We start from the raw sequence: 8,093 nt of genomic DNA on the forward strand, positions 1-8,093 counted from the left end.
TTCATTCATATGGTAAGGGTACCTGAAGCAACTGAAGGTGATGTAGTCATACCTGGTCACTATGCTCCTAAAGATCCATTCTACATAAACTAAACCATGAAAAGGAGAAAGTTTTACTTGATAGTAGCTTGCAACTCATTCTCATTGAATCTCTTGATAATGTCATGTATAATAACATTATCAACTGTGAGTCAACCAATCATATCTGGGAGGAAGATAAGATTCTGTGTGAAGTCAATAAGGAAGTGAGGTCAACCCACGAGAAGCATTTATGTTCTCACAATATGAGGGTTTCATGGCTAAAACCTAAAAAAGGCATTACTGAAGTTTTTGAAAGGTTCAAAAAATTGATAAATGACTTACAGTTGCATGATAAGTTCTATGAAACTGAGGAGGTCCAACCTAAAATTTCTTGCTCACTATTCCTGATCATTTGGAATAAAGATCTATGTAATAAGAGAAATGAGGAGATCTAGGAAGAATAACTTTGGAGGTTTTGTATTGTATTTTTAAAACCTATGAGTTGGAGATGATGCAAAGAAAATCATTAAAGCTAAGTCACGGAGATGTTGTGGAAGTTTCAAATGGCCTTGGTAGCTAATATCGGAAAATAAATGAAGATGAAACTGAATTCCATACTCAAGTTATAGAACTTGTTGAGCAGAAGATCAAGAAAACCTCAAAAGCAAGTCCTTCTGGAAGTAGGAAAAGAAGAGTACTATGTACTCTAGAGGAATTGGATGAAATGGAACAATCAATGGCTTACTTGGAAAGAAAATTTTCAATATAAGATTCAAGAAGCCAAGATCTTTCAAAGGTAAGGTTCTAAACATCCTAAAACAACAACTAGAAGGGAAAAAACTCAAACACGTGCAACTGGAAAAGGTGGCTATAAATCAGGATCTGTGGACAGAATGCAGAAAGCAAAAAGGGGTGAAGAAAGATAAGGCATACTTGGAGGTTGAAGCGAAGTATGAAGCACTTCTAAATAAACAACAAGGAAAAGCTTATATAGCCGAGGGAAAGGGATGTGATGACACAAATGATGAAGATGATAGTGAAGAATATGAAAACTATGCTCTTTTGGACTTGAAGGAAGGAGAATCATTTGCATCAAAGTATGAGGTACCTATCCTAACCACCATTTATTTGAATGCCTCATAATATATGAAAACTATTGAAAAAATGAGTATGAAAATGTTTCACATTCACACAAGCATGGTGGCTACAACTAAGGAAATGAATAGACAATTAAAAGTGACTGAAAAACTGAAAATTGAGACACAAGAACTAGAGCTGTAGCTTGTGAGCCTAGAGTTGGAAAAGAAAATGAATATCTTAAAAGTAAGCTGAAATGTCCAGAGAAAATAGAGGCTGAACTGAGAGATAAAATTGAGAAAGATTAACTTAAACTTAAGTCATTTAAAAATTCTTCTCAACTAGTTGGCCAATATCATAAAAAGAATAAAACTTGTGCTAACATAGCAATTGGTCTGGACTATGAGGCTGGGTCATCTCAAAGGAAAAGTCAAGTTGACAAAGGCAAATGAAGTGTGAACAAGGAAGTTCCTGTTGTGCTTCAAAAAGTGAATGCACCCTTGTTCAAAGCATGTGAGGTGAATTTCAGAGAAGAGGAGCTCATCATCAAGCAAGAGATTATAGATGAAGATAAAGGAAAGAAAAATATCAAATCAACTGTTAACACTGGAAGTGAGAAAAAGCCTGAGACTAGTTCAGTCACCAAGATACCAGAAACTGAAACAAGAAATAAAAGCACGGTAAAGAAAAGAAGAACAAAAATGGAAAAATAGGAGTCAACAAATGCAACAATTATACTTATATTGCAGATGCCTCTAGGAAGCAATGGCATAGATGTAGCTCAAAAAATCACCTAACTCATCTTTGTAAAAAGATTGTTAGTGAGACAAAGTATGGGGCATGGAAGTATAATAAAGCTCAATCAGATGACCCCTACTCTTTCTATGACAAGTTATTTTTCATTTCATGCAACATGAATGTTGGGACTAGCTTTCATAAGCTACGAAAAGATCTAAAATAAGTTAACCTTAAATTTGTGGTCAAAATGAGAATATTAATCAAATTAAGAAATCTATTTTTTTTATTGTTCAATTTCATTGTATGAAGGGAAAGAAGAATAAGGTCATATAGATCATTGATAGTGGATGTTCCAGACACATGACATGTGATAAAGCCTGTTATCACAGTTTGAAAAGTTGGTTGGCCCTTTGATTCACAATGGGATATGACAATTTAATTTATGAAAATATTGTCATTCAAGATGTAGCACTGATTGGAGGACTTGGAGTTAATCTTCAAAATGTTAGTCAATTTGCAGAAAAAAGTTTTAAAGTTATATTTGAGAAAGAGGATTGCTCTATCACAAGCAAAAAAATTGGTAAAATTGCTCTCAAGAGAGTAAGAAAAGAAAGCATGTTTGTTGCAGACATGAACTCGGCAAGCAAGGACAAAGTGTGTTCCTTCTATGCTAAGGCATCAAGTGAACAAAGCAGACTTTGGGATAAAAATCTCACTTGCCTAAAATTTAAAATAATCAACACTCTTGTTTAAAGAGAATTGGTGAGAGACATGCCAGCCTTGGAGTTTGTCCAAGATGAAGTCCGTGAAGCTTGTCAGAAAGGAAAAATGAAGAGATCAAGTCACAAAAGCAAGTCTGTGAATTATATTAATGCTCCCCTACAACTTATTCGCATGGATTTGTTTGGTCCTCTGAATGTCATGTCCATCTCCAAGAAAATATATGCACTAGTAATGGTCGATGAATACTCAACATATACTTTGGTGGACTTTATGCATTCAAAAGATGAAACTTCACACGTTTTTATTGAACACATAAAGAAGATTGAAAAAAAATAAAATTATATGAAAAAAATGAGAAGTGACAGTGGTATTGAGTTCTGAAATTCTATATTATATGATTTCTGTAATGACAAATGCATCACTCAAGAGTTCTCAGCTCCAAGAACACCTCAACCAAATGGTATAGTTGAAAGAAAGACGAGAATTTTTGTTGAAGCTGCAAGGACAATGTTGTAAGATGTCAGTCTACCAACAAGCTTTTAGGAGGAGGCTATTAACGCAACATGTTTTACTCTGAATAGATATTTGGTGAACCAAAGTGTTGACAAGTCACCTTACACAATCATGTCTAAGAAGAAGCCTACAGTTAAACATCTTCATGTGTTTGAAAACTAGTGTTTTGTGTTAAAATACAACTCTGAATATGTTTGCAAATTTGACTCCAAAGAATTTGAAGCTATTTTTCTTAATTATTCATTGGAAAGGACTGCCTACATGGTCTATGTGCTAGAACAAAAGAAGATAATAGAGAGCACATATGTGCCATTTGATGATGAGAACTATCATGGCTTGAAATGCCTTGATGATAATGAAGCTGAAGCTTTAAAATTTGAAAATCTCAACATTAACTGTGATTCTAAAGATGAAGATGAAAAGAATGCAGATAATAGAAAAGAAGAAGCTAATGAACCAGTAGATTTTACAAATGAGAATTCATCTCAAGATTGAAACTCGCCTGAATTTGATAGCATAAATTCAGGGGAGAAAGAGATAATGGTTCTACAAGTCATGCCAATAATAAAAAAATGAGGATACCTCTAGTCATCAAAATCAACACACTAGAAAATGGGACATGATTCACACTAGAGGCACTATTATTAGTGAGCCTAATACTGGTGTGAGAACTAGAAGTTCCACTAAAAATGAATCTCTACATGCATGCTTCTTATCTCAAATTGAGCCTAATAAAACTGAAGAAGCTCTAGTTGATCCTGACTGGATAACTACTAAGCAAGAAGAGCTAAATCAATTTGAAAGAAACAAACTTTGGGAGTTGGTTCTTTCACCAAGAAACAAAAGAATCATTGAAATAAAGTGGGTGTACTGGAATAAAATGGATGAAAATTGTGTTGTTACCAGAAAGTTAGAAAGCTAAAGGCTACTCACAAGAAGGAATTGAATATGATGAAAGTTTTGCTCCAGTAGTAAGATTTGAAGAAATAAAAAAAATTCTTCCATTTGCTGCACAATCAAATTTCAAAGTGTATCGAATGGATGTGAAATGTGCATTCCTCAATGGTGAACTAGAAGAAGAAGTCTATGTGCAATAGCCTCCTGGCTTTAAAGATCCAAAATTTCCAGATTTTATTTATAGAGTATTAAAGGCTCTCCATGGTTTGAAGCAAGCACCAAGAGCATGGTATGATAATTTGTCAGAATTCTTAATCAAGAATGGATTATGTTAGGAAATGAATAACACACAGAGGGGGTGAATGTGTTTTACTGTTTTTGGGCTTTTCTTGAATGTTTATGGTTGAACAAAGTAAATTAAATCTTGTAATAAAATGTGTTCATGCAGAAATTAAGCTTGCAGAAAATAAAGAACACAAATCTTCAAAACTCACTTAATTTTATATTAAAATTAAGACTATTTTGCTATAAAATTTCTAGGCTCTTTGTTGATAAAGAGCTTAGCTTCTCCTTGAGAGTGTTAAAAGAAATTTGATCTAAATTATTACAACTGGCTAAAGGACCAGTGTTAACTTTATAATTCAGTTAACTGTTGGTTTACACAGTGTACAATAAGACATGCTATTAGCTTTTCTAAACTGTCACTTGTCATTTTTATTTATAAAAAAGTAGATCTTCCATTTCTGGCTAAGCATATCTTTAGCATCCTGTGATAATTTTAATCTTCCTCTGTCAGTTAATCTTCACCATTGATCCTGCACATTCTTCAAGCTGCTTTTTGTAGACTTGTCAATCCAGTTGTTTGGATTGTTTGTTGATTGTTAATCTTGAATATTGAACTGGTCTGTGATTTTGTACTTTGAGAATTTTACTCGAGATCTCCAATTAGGCACATAGATATCTTGACATCTCGATAAGTATAATGACTTATCGAGATCTCTAATGCTCTAGTGAATTTGACTTATAGAGGTCTCTAAGTTTTCGAATGAAACTTTAGCTTGTCGAGATCTCTCAGCATCATGTCTTCACTTAGTCTTGTCGACAACTTAGAGTTCTCTAGTGAATTTTAACTTATCGATATCTCTGAGTTCTCTAGTGGACTTTGACTTATCAATAACTCATAGTTCCCTATTGAATGTAGACTTGTCGATAATTCTGAGTTCTCTAGTGAAGAAATGACTTCAATATCTCCAATATTCGTGTCTTCTTGACTTGTTGATATCTCACTAAGTTTTTAGTAGCTTTCCTGACTTCTCGATAAGTCATTTGGAGTTCTTGAATGACTTCTCTATAACACTAAATATGTGACTTGTAGAGATCCTGACTTAGAGTATTTTTATCCAAATAGATTTATTCAACTCCAAGCTTCTTCAAAATTCTTGTGAGGCATGATCTTCTTAATCTTCTTCCAGATAGAATCCTTAGGCTTGATACAGTTTCGGGAAAAAGACTCCAGTCTGCTCCTTTGCATTTTTACAGACTTTAAGTGTTACAAGTACAAAATACAAATTAAGATAACAATACAACTTACTTAGGGTTGTCAATATGACTTAGTCTTGTTGAGATACAGGCATGTCTTGCACAACAATCTCCCCCTATTTGTGAGAATAATGCCTAACACACATTCATGCCTGTTAACAAGACTAACCCCAAGCTTAATAGATTATGAAAAGTAACAGTTCATTATTCTCCTTAGATCAGATGTCCATTTAGATTTGCTTCATACTTTAATCAGGAACACTAATGATATTGTTATCTTCGGTAATCTTTGACATCATCACTTATATATTACAATCTCCCCCAACTTGTTCATTATAAAATTATGCACAAGTTCTGATTGATGATGTCAAAACTCTAACTAAATGCAGAAGTCAATCTCCCCATTTTGTCTTCTTCTGTGAGTTTAATAAACTTTACTTCTATACATGTCTTCAATACTATCTGTATCAATATTGCATGAAGATTTACTCAACTTTCCCTTGTAAAGTTTGTACTACCAGTGCATTTAGATTTTCTCTTCTCTCCCCCTATCAAGAAGAAAGTATTATTGTCTGGTAACATCCAACAGCTATTTTTGTATTTAGATATATTCTCCCCCTTTTTGACAGTATCTCTAGGTGGAAAGATTCAGCTATATGCACATTGTTCAAGCTTTTGTCATTATCTATTTAGAACAATATCTGCAGCTTCAAGCTTCAGTCATTTCTGTAGTGATGAATTCATCAAGTAGAATAAGAGACTTTACTTAGATCTGCATAAGAAGTCTTTTAGTAACAAAAGGTCCTAAACTCTCTGTTCTTTTTAATAAGTAGTCTCACTACTTCTCACTGCACTAGTCTCATAACTTTTAAGAGTCAGAGTTTCCTCACAAGGATTACTAAATCCAGACACTCATCTACCTCTCCTTTTTCCAAGAAGGATCATGCCTATCTTATTTTCTATTTTTTCTCAATCTTTTCTCTCATCCTCATATGAAAGGATCAAATGCTTTTTGACCTACAGAAATAAGAGGTGGCTGAGAAGAGTTGTCTGTAATCATATGATTAGGGGTGATCCATATAGGTCTAATCATACTCATTTCACCAGAAGAGTGAGTATGCATTTCATACCTTGTGAGATTATGAAGAATCAGTTGATTGATTTAGCAGTACTGAGCAGCTACATCTTTTATCAGTTTCAACTGTTCTCATAGTGATTTCAGTGATTCTGCCTTCATCACTATTTTGAGGTAATGGTTCTTGTGTGGCTGGAGATTCAAGAATTGTTGGAGGACTTTGACATCCAGGTTCTTGTGTACTCTACTCCACCGTCTGAATTCTGAGCTGCTATTAATATAATTTGTTGTGTCATGTTTATCAAGAGATTCTTCCTTGTCTGGTATACTATATGAAGTATAGGTTCTTGTGGAACATGGATTAGGAAATGATAGTGCTGTTATGCCCCACTAAGACATAGGTTCTTGTGTGCATGATCCAGGAAGTAAAAATCTTTTGATAGTCTCATCTATATATTCAAGAGTAATCTCCTTTACTCTCTTTTAACTTTGCTATTGTAGGAACTTCTGACAGTTTTCCTTAGCAATTCTTCCTTAATTCTGACATAACAGGGTTGATGAGCTTCTGAGAAGACCAGTATTAGATGAAGTTCTTGTACTTTCTTTGGAGATGAATCTGAATATCTTGGAGCAGTTCTGATTTAGTAAGCACAAGTATCCCCTTCATGAATTCTGGAAGTTTTATATAAGCATGAGGATCTTGGCTTATTACATCCTTCTTTTCTCAAACAACAAAATAAATGAAGAACATTTTGTGAGGTTTCTGTCTTTTTGTAAAACAGGTTCCTTTCGAGAGTCACTTGAGTGGGATTGTGTTTGAGTTTGTGTTTGTGTTGTTGTGCCTAGGTAAACTGTAGTTTGGTTGTGAAAGATGTTTCAACTACAGTTTAGCACAAATGCCTATTGACTGATCTATAGATCTCAGAAATCTTGTAAAGTTTCTTGCAATTATAGGCAAATTCAGAGAATTTTGCAAAAATTTGATTTTCAAAGATGTTTACATACAAAAGTTAAGAGATTTAAAATATAAATCAAGAATTTATTGTGTAATATTCTACTTTACTTTTCCGTTGATATGTCTGATGCATAAATTGAAACCAAATATGTTACCTCTGCTTTGAGTGATTTGTCTGAGTTTCCTATCGTTGTCTTGAAGAGATTGTGTTTACCCTGTACTGCATTGAACATATGTAACTTTATGATGTTTAGTTAGACATATGCAGAGAGATTTTTAGTTGCATGCAGTATTATAGGAAATATGATACTCAGATAAATTGTAAACACAGAGCAAACAAGACACAAATAGCTTTAAAATAGATAAGATGAAAGATTTTCATTAATATAGAAACAGAGTACAGGATGATTTAGATTCCAATAATTTAAACCCTAATCCTAACTACTCTAGTTTCTGCTTCTTCTCTGCTTCGATCCTCCTCGCGTTGGTACGCTCTGAACATGGATTGTGCAAGAGAAATGATTCTCTCTTACAGTTTGAGACAGCAAGGCGTTC

The sequence above is a fragment of the Apium graveolens genome, unplaced genomic scaffold, assembly GCF_009905375.1.
Source record: "Apium graveolens cultivar Ventura unplaced genomic scaffold, ASM990537v1 ctg3774, whole genome shotgun sequence".
Lineage (NCBI taxonomy): Eukaryota > Viridiplantae > Streptophyta > Magnoliopsida > Apiales > Apiaceae > Apium > Apium graveolens.